At 38.6% G+C, this 19976-nt stretch overlaps 1 protein-coding gene and 1 non-coding gene across 2 annotated transcripts in view; both read left to right on the top strand.

Moving 5' to 3' along the window:
- Positions 1-19976, top strand: part of SPIDR (scaffold protein involved in DNA repair) — a 338790-nt gene that overhangs the window by 19200 nt on the left and 299614 nt on the right. The gene's annotated exons all lie outside the window — the stretch shown is intronic.
- On the top strand, positions 16883-17021 carry LOC120224662. The gene has a single exon (XR_005526631.1). It is a non-coding gene; the product is annotated as a U4 spliceosomal RNA (small nuclear RNA).

Raw genomic sequence — 19976 nt, 5'->3', positions numbered from 1 at the left:
GAAAAATACCAAGTCAACCAAGTATGACTGAGTGCCTGGAATGAAGGGAGGGAATATGACCTTTTATTTGGTTCATAAGCACCAAATAGCTTATTTGGAATGTTCCTTATAATTTTCCTTCTTATTTTTTTAACTGTTATTTATTTTGTTTTTTTTTTTAATTTAAAAATTTTTTAATTTATTTCTGAGTGAGACAGCGTGAGCAGAGGAGGGCCAGAGAGAGAGGGAGACACAGAATCTGAAACTAATTCATTAATCTGATATATGGAATGGACCATCTCCAAAAGATTTTTCTCTTAAAGTCTGAACATTTTTAGATTTGGATTTTATTTTTTGTTTCTTTCTCTTAGATGAATTTCTTATTTTTGAGATCTCTTAGATCCTCTGCTTGGGGTCTTGTAATATATGGTACCATTTTTTTCATTCTTTTTGATACAATGTATAAACATATTAGGAAGAGCATTTCACTCTTTTGTTTACTTTGTGGCCTGACAGAAGAAGTTTTTTATTTCAGTATACAAAATTATATTTTCTTATTTCTATATATTTATGGTAACTAGGTAAGTAAAAGAAAAACTTAAAAATATTAAATAGAGGTAGCTCCACTACCTCCAATCATGAAAATGTAGTAAGCAACTAAGATTGATGGATTTATTAAACTATCTATATTATTAATCTAAACTCTCAGAACCTTTTAATTTCCCTATCATAAGTGAATGTAATAGTACCTCACCTAATGAGCTTGGGCAGAACATAACTCTCCTTCTTTTCCTGAGGGTTTGCATGTACCTTTGAGTTAACAAGGTACTGAAGTCATAGTTCCATTTTATTTCTTACACAAAAGTGGCTTGTTCATTTTAGATTAATTTTGACCAAATACATTGGGCTTGGCTTTCCCTTCTTCTGATGGGTTTACTGAGAAATCTAGGAATTTTATGAACCATGTCTTAGTTTTTGGTTTAGAAATTAAGTATAGCATCTCTATCACTCTATATTTCTTTCAGGTATGAGAAATAATGCTATGTGAAATTAATATGTAGATTGTAATTATTTAGCTTGTGGCCTTTCTTCTTAAATTTTTCCATTTGAGGAGTATCATCCAGTTAATCCGTAGTGAGGAGGGGTGTGAACTTGCTTATTGGTTTGAAATGTTTGAGTGAATGTCTCCAACATATCTTTCTGCCTTTTTAAAAAAAAAATTATTAGGAGATAGTTGTAGATTGACATATAACTCATGCAGTTAAAAGAAATAATACAGAAAGACTCTCTGTGCTCTCTGCCTGTTTTCCCCCAATGATGACATCTTTTCTAACTGTACTATGACAGCACAACCCAAATATTGATCCAGGATACAACTCACTGATCTTATTCACATTTTACCAGTTTTACATGTACTTGTGAGTTTGTGTATGTATTTTGTTTATGTAATTTCATCATGTATAGATTCATATGCCCACCACCACAGTTGGTATACAGAACTGTCCATCACCACAAGAGTCCCTTCATGCTCTCCATAGCCATCTCTTTCCCACACTTCTCTCTTAACACCTTACAACCATGAATCTCACCATTTACATAGATTTGTTATGTCAAAAATGTTATATAAGTGGACTAATATGGGGGAGGGCACCTGGGTGGCTCAGTCGGTTAAGCATCTAACTTCGGCTCAGGTCATGATCTCACTGTTTGTGGGTACGAGTTCCCTGTCGGGCTCTGCTGACAGGTCAGAGCCTGGAGCCTGCTTCAGATTCTGTGTCTCCCTCTCTCTGCCCCTCCCCCACTCACACTCTAGCTCTTGCTCTCTCTCAAGAATAAACATTAAAAAAAATTTTAATGGAATAATATGGTGTGTAACCTTTTGGGATTGGCTTTTTTTCACTCAGCATAATTCCCTCAAGATTTGTTTGTATGTATATCAATAGTTAACTTATTTTTATTGGTGAGTAATTTTCCGTGATGTGGATATACCAGTTGTTTAACTGTGCACCTACTGAGGGACATTTTGATCATTTCCACATTTGGGCTAGTACAAATAAAGGTGCTGTGAACATTTGTGCACAAGTTTTTGAGTGAACGTAGGCTTTTATTTTTCTGATATAAATGATCAAGGGAGCAATTGCCAGGTGTTATAGGTAATGCATGTCTAGTTTTATAAGACTTTGCATATTTCAGATATTTCAGTGAATTATTTCTAAAATAGCATAAAAGTTTTTTAACACCTTTGCTTTGTGGATTTTCATTTTTCTTTTCTTCCCTCTTTATAGCTTAGTATTCTGGGCTATTTTATAACAACCACTTATACGACTTAATAATCAGTTTAGTTTTCCCTGTTTGTTCCCCCAAGTAGATTTCAGTATAAAAGACATATTTCAAGGTTTTTCAAACTTGAATAAATTTTAAATGTGTGCCTATTTCCTTGGCTGTTTTTTTGTGATTACTAAGGCGGGATTGACCTAGCTGTTTAAAGAACAAGAGAAACGTGCTGCACATGAAGACTAGTGTAGATAGGCATGTGAGATGACAGGCAGAGAAGAGGGGTGCAGGAGCCTGACCACTCAGGGCCTAGAGTCCATGATTGGATTTTCTTAAAATTTACTGAAGTATAATTAACATATGTTATATTAGTTTCAGGTGTACATCATATTGATTTAGCAGTTCTATACATTACTCAGTGGTCCCTGTAAGTATAGTCACCATCTTTCACCATATGTTATTGCATTATATTGATGATTATACTAAGTATCTTCCCTGTGTTGTGCTTTTCATTTCCATGACTTATTTACTTTATAACTGGAAGTTTGCTTTTCTTAATCTCCTCTATTATGCTCATCACCACCCCCTCACCTTCCGGTGTGATGCTTTAGAAATATGCGTTTTAATGGAATAGAGAATGGGTGATTATAGAGGCAGAAGAAAAATATTTCCTAGATTTCTTTCCAGGAACCCTATTCTATTTTTCTTCTTTTTGAGGGGAAACAGTTTTCCAACTGCTTTGCCATGGCCAGTTTTTATTATGTGATATCCAAAGCATTTCACATGTTTGTTAACCCATTTAATCCTTACAATAACCCTTCCAGTTGGATCTTCTGGTCCTATTTAGAGATGAAGAGAATGGAGACAGGCACAGCCTTGTGTGTTTGCATCATTCTGCCTCAGTGGCCTGTGAAATTGGCCCTTCTCATTCTAGGTGGATTGTTGGGAGGCAGATCCAGGCAGGCACTGAGAGCCTATGCTCCTGGCATGACAGAGTTCTGGAGACATGGATGTAGCAAAGTCTGTGTCCCAGTTCCCCTGTTCAACTTCTGTTTAGTAAGGACATGACAAATATTTTCTCAGTGTTTGATATCTAAGTTTTTAAAACTAAAAATAGTTAAGGATATTCTTAGATGGACAAAATGAGTGGACTCCTTGTATTGTTTAAGAAGAGGCTAGGGGAAAAAAACCAAAAGATGGTCTTCACGTAAGTTATTTCTCACTGAGATTTTTGTCCAGAAAAGTTTAGTCTGAACTTGAGAAAAAAGCTGGGGGAGGGGCAGAGAAACAAGTAAGTCAGTGAAGTCCAGTAGCATTTACTGGCATCCAAAGCAGAATTCTCTCTGCTCAACTTGCTACTATCAGTTATGTTGAGAGTAGTCACTAAGCACGTGTGTGTGAGTTCTCATTTTAGAACACCCTTTGATATTCCTGTGAAGGTAAAAATGCAGTAAGTTTTCTGTGCACATGTACGTGTTTCAAAAGTAATAAGTATGTTGTCTTGAACTTAGATTAGTATTATAAGAGTAAAGAATGAGCTTAGTTATTCATAATGGTGTTAATATTTAATAGCTTTTATATTAACATTTTTGTATTTTTTTACCTTTTGCCAGTGGGTCACTATCAGCTGAAACTTTGTGAAGTGTAGGCCACAAAATACTGTCATTTCTGTCGATGCCTTTCTCCAGTGCTTCTTCAATAGCATCTTGATACTACCATTCAGGAAGCCTTGTTTTCCACTTGCACCGTAGCCAGCCCCTAGGTGCCTGTCCCCAACTGGTTGGCAGAATGCCCAGGCTGGCTCACCAAGATGAAGGACTGGGTCTCCTTAAAACGAATCCCCACAGTTATTAAATTGCCAGACTCTATTAGGTAACCTAACCAGTCACTGTTAGTGTATCTGCTTAGACTAAATATGTTCAGATTTCATGAGTTCTTATTTTCTCTTTTCTGTCTCATTATTTTAATTTCCTAATCTCTTTGCAGTGAGAATAATTATTTCCTTATTTTCCCACCATGATTTTTGCAAAATTACATTCACTGCCTTATTATTTTCCCAGTGCCACATTTTATAACACATGTCCCCATCAAAGGTTTTTTTTTTTAAATGTTTATTTATTTTTGAGAGAAAGCATAAGTGGGAGAAGGACAGAGAGAGTGGGGGTACAGAGGATGTGAAGTAGGCTCTGTGCTGATGCAGGGCTCGAACTCATGACCACAAGATCACAATCTGAGCCAAAGTCAGATGCTTAACAGACTGAGCCACCCAGTTGCCCTGGTTTTGTTTTTGTTTTTGTTTTTGTTTGATTTTTATGGGGCTTTTGTTCCTTTCTCCTCTGAAGAACAGTCTCTGAATTTAGGGGGGAGGGGAAACCCGCCACTTAATATTTCTTCCTGAATTTCTGAATGCTAGACTTGAAAATTTTTCAGAGATGATGCAAACAAGTAAGACAGAAGTTCAGATTGATGCAGATAATATAAATGATGTCTCCCACTGAATGCTGCTCCTTTCCAGGCACTGAATGAGGCAGTGCACACATACTTCTTGATTCCACCAGTTACCTCAGGAATCCCAGAGCTTCAGTGTGCCTTCTAGACTATAAAAGAATGTTCTACTGTCCATAGAATTAGAAATTGTTTGTTAAATGGAGAAGCTGATTTGGGGGTGGGAGACAGGGCTGCTACCCTTCTAAATCCTATTTTTCACTGACTATCGTTAAACAAAAGGCCTTTTTTTTTAGATGTTTAAGATCACTTCAATTAGCTATTAAAAAACATTGATTCTCCTTTAAGTTGTATTGTAGAAAATAAACAACCAAGTAATATTTAGTATCTTTTTCTTTTTTTAAATGTTTCTTTTTTGGAGAAAGAGACAGAGTGAGAATGAGGAGGGGTAGAGAGGGAGACACAGAATCTGAAGCAGGCTCCAGGCTCTGAGCTGTCAGCACAGAGCCCTATGCGAGGCTCAAACTCAGAAACCTTGAGATTATGACCTGAGCTGAAGTCAGACGTTTAACTGACTGAGCCACCTGGGTGCCCCTTGTTTTCTTTTTTTTTTTAAGTTTGTTTATTTATTTTGAGAGAGAGAAAGTGGGGAAGGGGCAGAGAGAGAGAGAGGGAGAGAGAGAATCCCAAGCAGGCTTGATGCTGTCAGCACAAGACCGACTCAGGGCTCCATCTCAAGAACCATGAGATCATGACCTGAGCTGAAATCAAGATTTGGGCGCTGAACCGAATGAGCCACCCAGGTGCCCCTGTTTAGTGTCTTTTTCTATAAAATTATACATCATTTATGCAGTGGAAAATTTTTTGTGTACCTATATTTCTGTTTTGATTTTAGTTGTATTAAATATATGTCCTTTTCCCATACTGCTGCTTTACTGGTGCTTAGAATATGGTGGTGGAAACAGGATGGTGGCAGGAGAGGTCATGATGAGGAGCTACATACATGAATAAGCAAGATCTGGTCACTGCACTTAGGGAACTTCTGTTTTAGTAATTAGATAGATGGTATGCAGAGAAGGAACATAGGTGCAGGTTGGCATAGTGAAGGATTTGTTGTTTTTTATTTTTTTAAATGTTTTATTTATTTCTGAGAAAGAGAGAGAGAGGCAACATAAGCAGGGGAGGGTCAGAGAGAGAGGGAGACACAGAATATGAAACAGGCTCCAGGCTCTGAGCTGGCTGTCAGCAAAGAGCCTGACATGGGGCTCGAACCCACAAACCATGAGATCATGACCTGAGCCGAAGTCGGGTGTTTAACCGGCTGAGCCACTCAGGTGCCCCTGCATAGTGAAGGATTTGTGAGGGAGTTTGGGGTGGGCGCCACACTGAACAGGCCTTGGAGGACAGCTTCAGATTTACAGGGGGCACCTGTAGCCTCTGTCTAGGTTCTAGGACAGAGTATCAAAGGGAGATGGCTAATGAGTTATGAAACATTGGACATTTTGTTATTTATTCATGTTTGCCAGAAAACTTATATTTTATTTAACTGAGATTTTTGAATAGCTGATTGTTTTTCCTGTTTCTATTTTCCATTAATTTTATTGAGAAAAGTGCTGTATAAGTTTAAGGCATACCACATGAATATTTGACATGCAAATAGAACATGATCACAAAATAAGTGTAGTTAACATCCATCATCCCATATAGATATAAACAAATAAAGAAAAAGAAAAACTGCTTTTTTCTTGTGATGAGAACTCTTAGGATTTACTGTTTTAGCATTAGCTGTAGTCACCACGTTGTAGGTTACATCCGTACGACTTACATATCTTATAACTGAAAGTTTATACCTTTTGATAATCTTCATCCAGTTATCTCCCCTCACCCCCTACACTTGGCTCCCTGCCATCTCTGGTAACCGCAAATCTGATCTCTTTTTCTACAAATTTGGGAGGGGGGGTTGTTTTGATTTTTAATTCCACATATTAATGAGATCATACAGTATTTTTTATTTCTTTGACTTATTTCACTTAACATAATGCCCTCAGGTTCCATCCATGTTGTCGCAAATGGCAAGATATTTTTTTATTATAGCTGGATAGTATTCCATTGCATTTATATACATATATAATATAATTTAATAAATATATATTAAATACTATATGTATACTATACATATATAAACGCATATATGTTATCTATTAAATACTATATATACCATATATAAAAATATAGTGTATAATTAAGTACTATAAAATATATAAATTCATATACATATAGAATATATTTATATATGTATACCATATTTTCTTCATTCATCTGTTGATGGACCCTTAGGTAGTTTCCATATCTTGGCTATTGTAAATAATGCTGCTATGAACATCGGGGTGCAGATATCTTTTGAAGTTAGTTTTTCAGTTCCCAGAAGTGGAATTGCCGGGTGGTATGGTAGTTCTGTTTTTAATTTTCTGAGGAAACTCCATACCGTTTTCCACAGCTATTGTGCCAATTTATATTCCCACCAACAGTGCACAAAGAGCTCCTTTCCTCCACATCCTTGCCAGTGTTTGTTGGTTGTTTTTCTTCTTGATGCTAGCCATTCAGACAGGTGTAAGGTGATCTTGCACTATGATTTTGATTTTGATTTCCTGAGTGAATACTGATGTTGTGCATCTTTTCATGTACCTGTTGGCCTGAATGGCCCATATTTTAAGTGTTTTTCCTTTTGTGCAAAATCATTATAATTGAAAGGTTTTTTAGGTTATTATTGAAGTCCAATAAAGGCACTTTTTTGCTATATATTATATCCAGGCAATGAAATATAAAAGTACAGTTTAACCCTTTAGAAAACCTAGGATGCAACAGCATTTTTATTTAAATGCCTTTACCATGTGAATATTTGCTTTTCTTTAATTTTTTTAAACATTTTTTAAAAATATTTTTATTTATTTCTAGGAGAGAGAGAGAGACAGCGTGAACAGGGGAGGGTAAGAGAAAGAGGGAGATACAGACTCCGAAATAGGCTCCAGGCTCTGAGCTGGCAGTCAGCACAGAGCCGGACGCGGGGCTCGAACCCATGAACCGCGAGATCATGACCTAAGCGAAAGTCGGACGCTTAACCAACTAAGCCACCCAGGCGCCCCGAATATTTGCTTTTCTTAAATTATATTTTGTGTTGAAATATAACACAAAGAAAAAAGAACAGAAAATGTAGATATGCAGCTTAACATGTATATATCAAGCAAGTACAACTGGGGCGCATGGGTGGCCCAGTCAGTTAAGCGTCCGACTTCGGCTCAGGTCGTGATCTCACGGTTCCTGGGTTCGAGCCCCACCCTGGGCTCTGTGATGACAGCTCAGAGCCTAGAGCCTCCTTCTGATTCTGTGTTTCCTCTCTCTGCCCCTCTCCCACTCACACTCTGTGTCTCTCTCTCACACAAATAAATAAACATTAAGGAAATTTAAAAAAAGAAAAGCAAGTACTACTGTAACCATCATTAACTCAGAGAATGGAAATTGATGGTTTTCTATTAATTCAAAAGGTTTTTTTACTCACTGGAGAAATATGGTATAAATTGTTGCCTTATATCTTTTTATTTTTTTTAAGGCAGATGGCCATAGTATTTTTGGTTTTGGTTTACTTTGTCTCTTATTTCTTTGATTCACTAATTCAAACTTTTATCAAACAACAAATATGCTTCTATCATTGACACAGCTATGTGACCCTGTCATAGCATTAATATTTTCTTGCTTCCTTACTTAAAATAGTAAAGCTTTATACTTTAGAAGGGAACAAAACAGTATTTTGCGTTTGAAGATGTGTTAATAATGTCTGTAAAATTTTACTTACTGAAGTGTTTTTTTGAAAATCAGACAAAAGAAATAAAACCAAAAGGAATAGTGTATTACTCCTTAGGAATTGTAGTGGAAAATGACTACAATGAATTATTTCTTGAAGACCATTTTATGTATACAAGTTTAAGAGAAATTGAAAGAAACCATATTCTATTTCTTATACTGATGATTAACTCTAATAAAGTACTCCAGATAGTGCTCAGAGACAATTCTAACTAATGCTTTTAGGCTTTCTTCACATTGTATAACAGTTTGGAAGTATTAATAAACATTATAAAATATATTGTGGAAAACCATTAACAACAGTTGACATTGGAAAAGATATTAGACAGGGTTTCTTTCTTTTTTTTTTCCTGAAAAATTTTTTAGTTTATTTATTTATTTTGAGAGAGAGCAGGCATGAGTAGCGGAGGGAAAGAGAGAGAGAGTTAGAGAGAGAATCAGAAGCAGGCTCCATGCACTGTCAGCATGAAGCTCTACATGGGTCTCATCTCATGAACCATGAGATTATGACCTGAGCTGAAACCAAGAGTCTGCCACTTAACTGACTGAGCCACTCAGGCATCCCAGGACAAAGCTTCTTTTTAAATAGTTCTTTTATAAAAGAAAAAATTTGTCAAAATCACATACATTGTTTTTATAATTAAAGAAGGGAGAGGGGCACCTGGGTGGCTCAGTTGATTAGGCGTCTGACTCCAGCTCTGGTCATGACCTTGCGGTTCATGGGTTCAAGCCCCGCATTGGGCTCTGTGCGAATATCTCAGAGCCTAGAGCCTGTTTTAGATTCTGTGTCCTTCTCTCTCTCTGCTCCTTCCTGGCTCGCTCACTTGCTCTTTCTCAAAAATAAATAAGCAATAAAAAATTATTTTTAAAGAAGAAAGGAGAAAAGTGTGAATAGCAAATAGCACCCTGAATTTTACTTATGAACTACTAAAATGTGTACCATTGTGTCAGGAGGTGAACAGCTCAATAACTTATTGAGACTCGTTTTTCCAGTGAGGCAGTTTTTCAAAATGCAGAGTACAGGCTGCTCTTTGTCTTTGAGCATGATCAGTAGTGGACATTCTCAAACGATTTTTTTGTAATCTCTGACGCCACCACCACAAGTTCCTATTAGGCACTCCTCCTGGAGCTCTCCTTTTTACCTGCACAAACCTCATATAGGCATTTCTTTGCTCCTGATGCAAATGGTGGCTGAGACTGGAAGAACACTGGTCCTGAGGCCACCCACTGCCCCAGTGTCCCTGAGGCCAACCCCAGGAGTGGTGGATGCATTACTTGAGAAGTGGGGTCCCATTGGTCTTTTTGGGAACAGGCCACCAGAAACCTGGCCCCTGCTCTTTCTCATTGCTTTCAGGGGACTCCTCTGATGCTGAGGAGCCCCTGAAAATAAGGTCATTTTTCAGACTCACTCTTGAGTGGTCAAGAGAGGAAGAAGGAATGTCAGAGCCAGTGTCTTCTATACAGAAATAATGGTGTGAGCAGGAAGAAGAACCAAGAATCCTGTGTTGAATGTGTGTCTAAACGTCTTATTTACTTTCTTTGATGCAATATTTTCTCATAATTAAAGAATGACTTGGGGTGCCTGGGTGGCTCAGTTGGTTAAGCGTCCGACTTCGGCTCAGGTCATGATCTCATGGTTCGTGAGTTCGAGCCCCACGTCAGGCTCTGTTCTGACAGCTGGCTCAGAACCTGGAGCCTGTTTCAGATTCTGTATCTGCCTCTGTCTCTGACCCTCCCCTGCTCATGCTATCTCTCTCTTTCTCTCTCTCTCTCTCTCTCTCGGAAATAAGTAAAGCATAAAAAAAGTTAAAACAAAAAAAAGAATAACTTGGGGTAGAAAATGTTAGACTGATTATTTCTACCAAAGCAAGTTGATTAGTAAACTTAAGAGCCCTTTATTTAGATGAAAAATAATTGTTGGAAATACATGTGATTTAATCTATCTTACAGTTGTGTTTTTATTTATTTTTTTTAATGTTTTTTCTTTATTTCTGAGAGAGAGACAGCATGAGCAGGGGAGAGTCAAAGAGAGAGGAAGACACAGAATCTGAAACAGGCTCCAGGCTCTGTGCTACCTGTCAGCACAGAGCCTTATGCGGGGCTCGAACCCATGAACCATGAGATCATGACCTGAGCCGAAGTTGGACGCTTAACCGACTGAGCCCCCCAGCCGCCCCTAGTTGTGTTTTTAAAGTTAGGAAAGAGAGCTATGGTTAGCTGTTCATTTAATTTGTCTGATTTTGGGCAAATGTTTTATTTGTAGGTACATAAGAGATTTTTAGCATAATAGGACAGGTTTATAAAACAATATATATTTATTTAGATTTACTAGATGATGGGCACCTGGGTGGCTCAGTCAGTTGAGCATCTGACTTCGGTTCAGCTAATGGTGTCCTGGTTCTGGAGTTTGAGCCCCACGTCAAGCTCTCTGCTGACAGCTCAGAGCCTGGAGCCTGCTTCAGATTCTGTGTCTTCCTCTCTCTTCACCCTGACCCCCTCTCAAAAATAAACATTAAAAAATTTTACAAGATGAGAATGACATGGATTGAAGAAGAGTTGTCAGTTTTATAGTTCAGAGTCTTTAAAAAGTTATTTAAAATTTTTTCTTAAACTCCTTGATCTACCTTATTACCACCCTAGTTCCGATTGAAGAACACTACTATGACCTCCTCAGTATGGGTCAACTCCAGTTTGGCTAGAGAGGGTTTGCTGCAGTTCTGTTTCTTAACTTCCCCTTTCCTTTGGGGTCAAGGGAGCTGTCTCTGGATTATCTCCAGCTTCCCTCTAGCCAATAAAACCAGAAAGCCAATTACATGTTTAAGCTGTATTTTTTCTCCTCTTTTCTGTCCCTACCCACATTTTAGTGTAGCGGTATTCAATATGGTTCTTTGGCATGATGTGCAAGAATTCACTTGAATACTCTTTGCTGAGTTAGTCAAGTTAGGAAACAAACTATGATGTTAGTTTGTCCACTTTTAGAGCTATGATTTCATGTCCTAAGTGACTATCATTTCCAATGATCATTTTAAGTGTAAGTTAACAGAGAAGTAAAGAGTTCATATTTAACTTTGATCTTATCAAGTTATTTTATAGCTATATTAAAAATAAATGATGGTATCTGAAAAATAGAGGAAGGAATGCTTAATACCAAATTCAGATCTCTGGCTAATGTAGCTGTCACACCATAGCTGCTACTGCCATATCCATTTCTACCATATTTACTAAAAATAAATAATTTCTTGTGAATTTTTATATGTAAAAAATCTATAAAATGTAATTTGGTGACACAGCAGAATTCAGTGATGCTTTTGGTTTCCCTGTAGATTTACTTAATCTCCATTTCTTTTTATATGAAAAGAAAAACAGTAGTTTATAGTTTTAAGATTGTTTACTCATTGGCCTGAGGTTTAAAAGAAACTTTATGTTTTCTGTTGTAAGTTATCCAAAAATAAGACTGCACAGTTAACCCATTCTAAATGAATTATATAGTGGGTAAAACATGTTTCCTGTTGAATTCCATATGTGGTTCAATAAATAAAAATTCATAGCGTTCAGTTGGGACCTTGTCGATGATGAACATTACATATATCTTAAAAACCCTGATTTCAACCATTAAGAAAGTGTTGATATTGGCAAGGCAGCATTTTCTTTGGCTTGCTTGAACCAATTGTCATTTTTACCCTGTATCCTAGTTCAGTATCCCACTGGCATTTATCCATGCTGTGAAATCTTGTTTAGGTTATCTTAACCTTTCCACCAATCTAATTTTCCAAATTTCTTCAGCTCATTTTTATTTTCAAAGGGGTTATAGGTTTTTCACTTAGGATCCTATTGCTTGGAGAAGCCCGTTTGAAAGTACAAGCCCAAACTTGATTTTTCCTCATCTTTCAGGAGAGACTGCTATGGAGGAGGAACTCGGCAGGACAGGTGGCACTGCTCTTGGGGGCCCATGTAGTGTGAATCTTATTTAAAGAAGGTGCTCTAAGAATGGGCTTATTACACAGTCCTACCTATCTTTCTGAACAGATGCAGTTGTAAATTTTTATGTGACCAAATAGGAACATTTTCAGCCTGCAGAATGAATAAACAAGTTCTTAGATTAGTAAAATGCCACATAAAGTTGTAAAAATTGGAAGCTGTGCTTTTGTACTGTGATAGTAATTTAAAAGAGTAGCCAGCAGGGGCAGCTGGGTGACTCGGTCAGTTAGGTGTCCAACTTTTGATTTTAGCTCAGGTCATGATCTCAGGGTTCCTGGGACTGAGCCCTGTGTAGGGCTCTGCTCAGCATAGCCTGCTTGGCATCCTCCCTCCCTTCTCTCCCCTCCCTTGCTTGTGTACAGACACTCTCTCAAAATAAATAAACATTAAAAGAAAAAAAAGTAGTCAGGAGGCCCACTTTCACACCACTTTTCATCCCAGTGATGCTTCATTTCCATGAATTGCTGTCTTCCTGCGGCACTCACACAGCTGGTCACCCTTCCTTTAAGGACAGTGCTCCCCCATGGATTGCCCCTTCCCATGTTCACTTGCCTTTTTGGTTCTTTGCTGAACCCTTTTTTATGTGTGGCTTTAGCTTCCTTAGGCTTCTGCCCTGGACCTCTTCCTGTCCTGTGTGCCTTGCATGGGTGATCTAGAATCTCCATGCTGCCTCCCCCAGGACTGCCCGGTGGTTTGGTAACTCTGTGTCCTGCTGCCTTTCTTGGCCCAGCGCTGGCCCCACCAGCACTTGTAGAATCCTGTAGGTCCTGTAGACCCAATATGCCCTAGACTTGCCTTCCTGGTCTATTAACTGAGCAGTCTTCACAATTGGACATTTTTTCAGTCCATCTCACCCCTAGATTCTGGTGATTCTGCCTCAGAACTCTCTCAAGTCAGATCTCTTCATTTATCCCATCTGCTACTATTCAGGCTCAAATTCCCTCATGCCTGGGTGATTGTGTCAGTCTCCCTGTGGTCTCCCTGCCACTGACCTTTCCTCATTTTCAGCCTATCAGGGTCATCATCCTAAGAAGCAAATCTGATAATTTCACTCTTCTGCTTTAAAAGATTTCTTTTGACTGTTACTTGTCTTTGGAATAAATGTTCACCACCACTAAGCTGTCCTGTGTGGCATTCTTGGTCATGTGTCCAGCCTACCTGATGGTAGGCTTATTTCCCACTGCCCTACATGCTACCCCACGCATGTGCACAACACTGAGCACCTCCTTCAAAGGTCAGTTATGTCCTTCATGAAATGTTTGGCAACTAGGCCTAATATATTTTTCTATCTTTGGTGTAAATTTACCTCCAGTGTCCTCTTACACTGTAATTACACAAAGTATAAGTGAATAATAACTGAGCAAAGTCTGCAAAGATGTATAGTTCTTACCTACCAACTCTGAGGGAGTGCCTGGTAGCTCAGGAAGTGTTTATGAAGTAAATAAATAGATGTCAGTGGTGAATTTAAAAACATTACATGACATCTGAGTGTAAATATAGTCCTAGTTGGGAGATGTTGATTTTGGTCCCAGCTCTGCCAGAGCCAAAAGTATGTGTGGGTCATGTGACCAGTGCCTCACTTTCTTTACTGATAAGAGTGGACTTTGTGAGACCTTGGGTTCTTTCTACTTTTAAAATTCTGTTTTGCTGTTTTACCTTGTCGTGTGTGGTGTTCCCAAGTACAGGCGCTCTGATCATGTTTCACTAAGTGTTTTACTTCCCTCGCAGTTTTTCCGTGATTGGAACTCCCTGGTCTCTCACTTGCATACCTTTCAAGAGAGGCACTTCCATGACATCATCTCATTTTATTCCTTAGGCTGCTTTCCCTTCCCCTGTCCTCCCCCTTTCCTGTTTGTGTTTGTTACAATGTTGTAGAAAACAGATGGTGCCCACGACTAAAATACCTACTTTTGTTTAATAGTTGTGAATTTGCTGTACTTTAAGTGGGACATTCAGAGCTCCAGCTAATTGTAGATTTTGCCCATTTTGACGTAATTTAAAGTGACTTAACTAATGAATTAGAAGTTGTTCACTAGAATATCTTTTATGAAGAGTTGCAACAACAGGAGGGGAGAGGGTTGAGGGTTGCTATTGGAATAAATATAAAAAATAACTATTTTTGAATTGTAGTTTCAGCTGAATTATAGTTTCAGCTCTTTGTGCTATACAGATTTATAGTATTTCCACATGTGGAGGGTCTACTATTCCATACAGATGTACATGCACTTCCGGCCTTCTTCAGGATTGTTTAGAGGAGGGTGGGTTTGAGCCTCAGAACTCTCTAGAGCACTCTTCTAATCAGCCACAATTAGGAATTTGCTAATTTTTATAATTCCTAAAATTTTTCTCAACACACTTATTTTAAGTTGATGTTACATTTGTAAAAGAGATATTTAAGTATCTCTGTACTTTCTCTTTAGCCTTATGACCTTTTAAAAGTTGTTTTCAGTGTGATTTTTGGACACCAATTTAAACCTATTTTCCAAGCTAAAAATATTACCTCCAGTGCTACAAAATAAGGTGTTTTAAATGAGGAAGTTTTTGTTGTTGTTGTTGTTGTTGTTGTTGTTGTTGTTGTTTTAATAAAGAAGACCTTGCCTTGTGAGTACTCAGAGTGGAAGGGGGGCAGTATGTACACTCAGTGCTCCTATACACTTCACGCCTTGGAAAGGTTAGCCTATAATAGCCCCTGTCTCAGTCAGCTCGATTGCCATAATGAAGTGTCACAGACTGGGTGTCTTAAACAACAGACACTGATTTCTCACAGCTTTAGAGGCTGGAATTCTGAGATTAGGGTGTCAACCACCATGATCCAGTACCAGTGAGAGTTCTCTTCCTGGTTTGAAGGCAGCTGCACATAGCTGTATGCTCACATGACCTCTTTGTGCACAAGAGGAAAGACAGATTGCTTGTGTCTTTTATAAGGACAGTAATCCTAATGAATCAGCGTCCCCATCTTTATGACCTCATTTAACCTTAGTTCCTTAGAAGCACCATGTCTTAGTATAGCTACACTGGAGATTAGGGTTAGGGCTTCACATATGAATTTGAGGGGACACAAACAGTCCAAAGCTTTCTGCCCCAGGCCTCCCAAAATTCATGCCCTTCTCACATGCAGAATGCATTCATTTCATCCCTACAGCCCCAAAAGTCTTAACTCATTCAGCATCAACTCTAAAGTCTAGTGTCCAAAATCTCATCTACACATCATCTAAATCAGAGGTGGTTGGGGGAGCCTAGGTACCATTCATCCTGTGGCGTAATTCCTCAACAGCTATGAGCCTGTGAAACCAGACAAGTTAATGTGTTTCCAAATACAATGCTGCAACAGGTATAGATAGGATAGACATTCCCATTCCAAAAGGAAGAAATAGAAAGGAAGAAAGGAGTGATAAGTCTCAAGTAAGTCCAAAAACAACCAAGGAAAATTCCATTATATTGTAAGGCACGAGGAAGATTTCCTTTAGTTCAGTGATCTGTCTTCCAGGTCTACTGAGATGTCAGTGTCACCCTCATGGCTCTGTGAGGCCTTTTACCCTTATGGCTCTCTGCAGAAGCCTTGACACTGAGGCAAGGAGGGGGAATTTTAGCCCACCTAAACCAAAAACGTGGACCCATCCTTTGAAACCGGGGAGAAATAATCAACCCTGCCCCCGAGGGCCTATAATGAGTGGCAGCCCTGATGATCTCCTAATTGCCTTTGGAGTCATACCTTTTTTGATGGATGATGCACAGTCCCAAAAGAATACCTCTAGGGGCACCTGGGGGCTTCAGTGCAGTGAGCTTCCGACTTGGGGATTTGAGCTTCAGTCATGGGTTAGAACCCAGCGGTTCATGGTTTAGAGCCTGCATCAGGTTCTCTGCTGTCAGCACAGAGCAAGAGCCTGCTTCAGATCTTCTGTCCCCTGTCTCTCTCTCTCTGTCTCAAAAATAAACATTGAAAAAAAATAGCTTTATTGTCCTGTCCTGGAGAATGAAGTCCAACAGCCTTCCTTCATTCCCTCTAGTATCTTTCTCCTTCAGTTCAAACTGGCATTGTTTTTGCTCATACATCCCACAGTCTCTTTATCAAGTGATAGTCTAGCCACACCCTTGGGGTTCTCTTCAAACGTGCTTCCTCATATTTTGCAGCGTGGACAAACTGAGAATTTTCAAAGTATTGAAGTGCTGCTTCCTTTTTGCTTCACAATTCCTTCTTCAAGTCATCTTTCTTCCATATTTTATTCTTAAGAAGTCCGGAGAAACCAGGCTCTGCCTTTTACGTTTTGGTTACAAATTTCTGCTAAATATCCAATCTTGAGGCTCACAGGTTCTGTCTTCTACAAAACACTAGAATACAATTGAGCCAAGCTTTGTGCAGTGGCAGTATCATAGCCAGTGAGGTTTATCCGAGGTGTGATTATTGCCAATAGAATATAATTGAGCCAAGTTGTTTGCCACTTAATAAGAAAAATTGCTGTCTTAGTTTGGGTTATTATAACAAAATATACTGGGTGGCTTAAACAACAGGTATTTCATTCTCATAGTTCTGGAATCTGGGAAGTCCAAGTTCAAGGTGTCAGTTGATTTGGTTCCTGGTGAAAGCCAACCTCTTAGTATATAGATGGCCATCTTGATGTATCCTCACATGGTGAAGAGAGATCATCTGTCTTGTGTCTCTCCTTGTAAGGGACTAATCTCATTCATAAAAACTCCATCCTTATAAGTTAATTATTTCTAAAAGCCCCACCTTCAAATGCCATCACATTAGGGATTAGGACCTCAACATATGAATTTTGATGGGATGCAAACACTCAGTTCATTGCAATTGCCTTTCCTCCAGTATCCAGTCATCTCTTCATTTCTATTTGACACCTCACTAGAATTACCCTTAACATCCATATTTCTAGTATTTACCTCAGACTTCCAACCTCTACCCATTACCCAGCTCTAAAGCCACTTCCACATTTTTAGGGATTTTTTACAGCAGTACCCAGCTTGAACTGTCGTAACAGAATACCATAGACTGTCTGGTTTAAACAACAACAAAAGCTGGAAGTCCAAGATCAGGGTACCACCATGGTCAGTTTCTTGTGAGAGTTCTGCATTTCCTTGTTTGTAGGCAGCATGTATCTGGCTGTGTGCTATTGTGGCCTTTTCTCTTTGCTCCCAGTGAGATGCAGATTTCTGATGTCTCTTCTTACATGGACACTAATCCTATGAGATCTGAGCCCCACCCTGTGGCTTCATTCAACCTTAATTACTTTCTTGGAGGTCCTATATCCAATTACAGCAAAACTGAGAGTTAGAACTGCAAAATATGAATTTGTAGGGGACACAGACATTCAGTCCAGAGTACCCCCCTCTTGTCCAGTTCTGTATAAACTTTGCTTAGGAATCTCTTGCCTTCTTGGAACCTTTGTGTGCTTTTTCCTTAGATTTCCTTAAAAATTGGACCTTCTCTTGCCTCTTCACCCTCTCCCAAACACTACAGACTACCTCTGCAGAACAAGTCACAGTGACATTCATGGTGGTAGCACTGTGACACTGTCATTCCAGTTGGCTGACATGCCCTGCTAAATTCTGATTGTTCTCATTGCTATAGACTGTGATGAATATTCCAATGGCCTGGTCAGTATTGTCTACTCTTTTTTTATTTTTTAGAGTTGGGTTTCAGATTTCTGTTTCATGCTTAGGATTATTGTGGTTTTGGGGGAAGAATATTTTCAACTGGGTGAAAAGGCAAAAAAAAATGTGGAATCGAGAAGTGAAAGCACAATTGTTTATAGTTCAGTAAGCACTTGTGGTTAAGAAATGTGTCTGTTCATCATTGCCAGATGACCTAAAATTTTATGGGAGAACATAAATTTTAAACAAAAAGTAATTGTACTGTTTACAGAATAAAGATGTGAATTTCTTCAGAATTTAGTTTTTAGGTATTCAAACCTAGACTTCCTGCTTGGGGCTTTCTGAATTTTATTGTGAAATTATCTATGAAAATAATATGATGGCAGCTTATAATATTTACTCAGGAACAAAGTTTTGATTTAACAAAGAATAATAATGCAATATTGCAATTAATAAGAGTCTCACTCTTTGAATACTCACAGGAGCATAATATTGCTAGGTGTTTGGGAATCCTTGATAAAACTGGGCATAGTTATAATCTCTCAAAAGATCATATGATTATGTACAAACAAATATAATTCATATTTCAGTGCATGTAAATAAAGCATTCATAAAATACAGTGAATAGATAAAGTAGGTCATTGGATTTGATTTTGGAATGTATTGTTTATTTTACTTCTTAGAACATTACTTGAATCACAGTTAATTTTCATTCTCTGGGTGCAGATCACATCCAGTTGAGGTAAGGTGAATAAGTTAAAATCATCTTGGTCAGCAGTGAAATTAAGGCTAGTGAAACAGTCCCCAGGGTTGTTTACATCAGTGTTAGGGTTCACTTAGCTCAATCCTGATACAGCATTGAATTTATGGTTTAATAGACAAAAGTATTTATTTTATGTGTGAAAGTGTTGATAAGAGGAACAGGATGACATAAAGGAGAGTAATAAACTCAGCTGGATGGAAAAAGAAAACTGTGTTCAGAGAGTTCAACTCTTTCTTAAAAGTATGGTCTAGTTTTCACCTTATTATAGAAATAATTTAAAGATCGTGGAGTAAAGCTAGAGCAGTAAGAAATAACAGGTAACAAAGGTGTTTCTGTACAATGGGAATTAGTTTGGATTTCATCTAGTGGATAGCCATTGAAAGGTTCAAGCATGGGTGGCAATTATTAAATTTACACTTAAAAAGAGTACTCTTTGGCAAAAATGAACAAATGAAGAGATTCTAGATGCTGGCGAGGGTGTGGAGAAATGGGCACCCTCCTACACTGTTGGTGGGAATGTAAACTTGTGCAGCCCCTCTGGTAAACAGTGTAGAGATTCTTCAAAAAATTAACAATAGAACTCCCCTATGACTCAGCAATAGCACTGCTAGGAATTTGCCCAAGGGATACAGGAGTTCTGATGCATAGGGGCACATGTACCCCAATGTTCATAGCAGCACTCTCCACAATAGCCAAAACCTGGAAAGAGCCTAAGTGTCCATCAGCTGACAAATGGATCAAGAAGATATGGTTCATCTATACGATGGAATACTACGTGACAATGAGAAAGAATGAAATCTGGCCATGTGTAGCAACATAGATGGAAGTTGAGGGTGTTATGCTGAGTGAAATAAGTCAGGCAGAGGACAGATACCACGTGTTCGCACATATAGGTGGATTAGGAGGAACTTAATGGAGGACCGTGGGGGAGAAGAAGGGGAAAAATAGTTGGGGAGAGGGAGAGAGGCAAACCATGAGGGACTCTTGAATGCTGAGAACAAACAGGGCTGATGGAGGTGCGGGAGACGGGGAAAAGGGGCGATGGGCATGGATGAGGGCACTTGTTGGAATG

This window comes from Hyaena hyaena, unplaced genomic scaffold (assembly GCF_003009895.1).
Source record: "Hyaena hyaena isolate Hyena2069 unplaced genomic scaffold, ASM300989v1 scaffold_1218, whole genome shotgun sequence".
Taxonomy (NCBI): Eukaryota; Metazoa; Chordata; class Mammalia; order Carnivora; family Hyaenidae; genus Hyaena; species Hyaena hyaena.
This window is presented reverse-complemented; position numbering and strand designations above follow the sequence as displayed.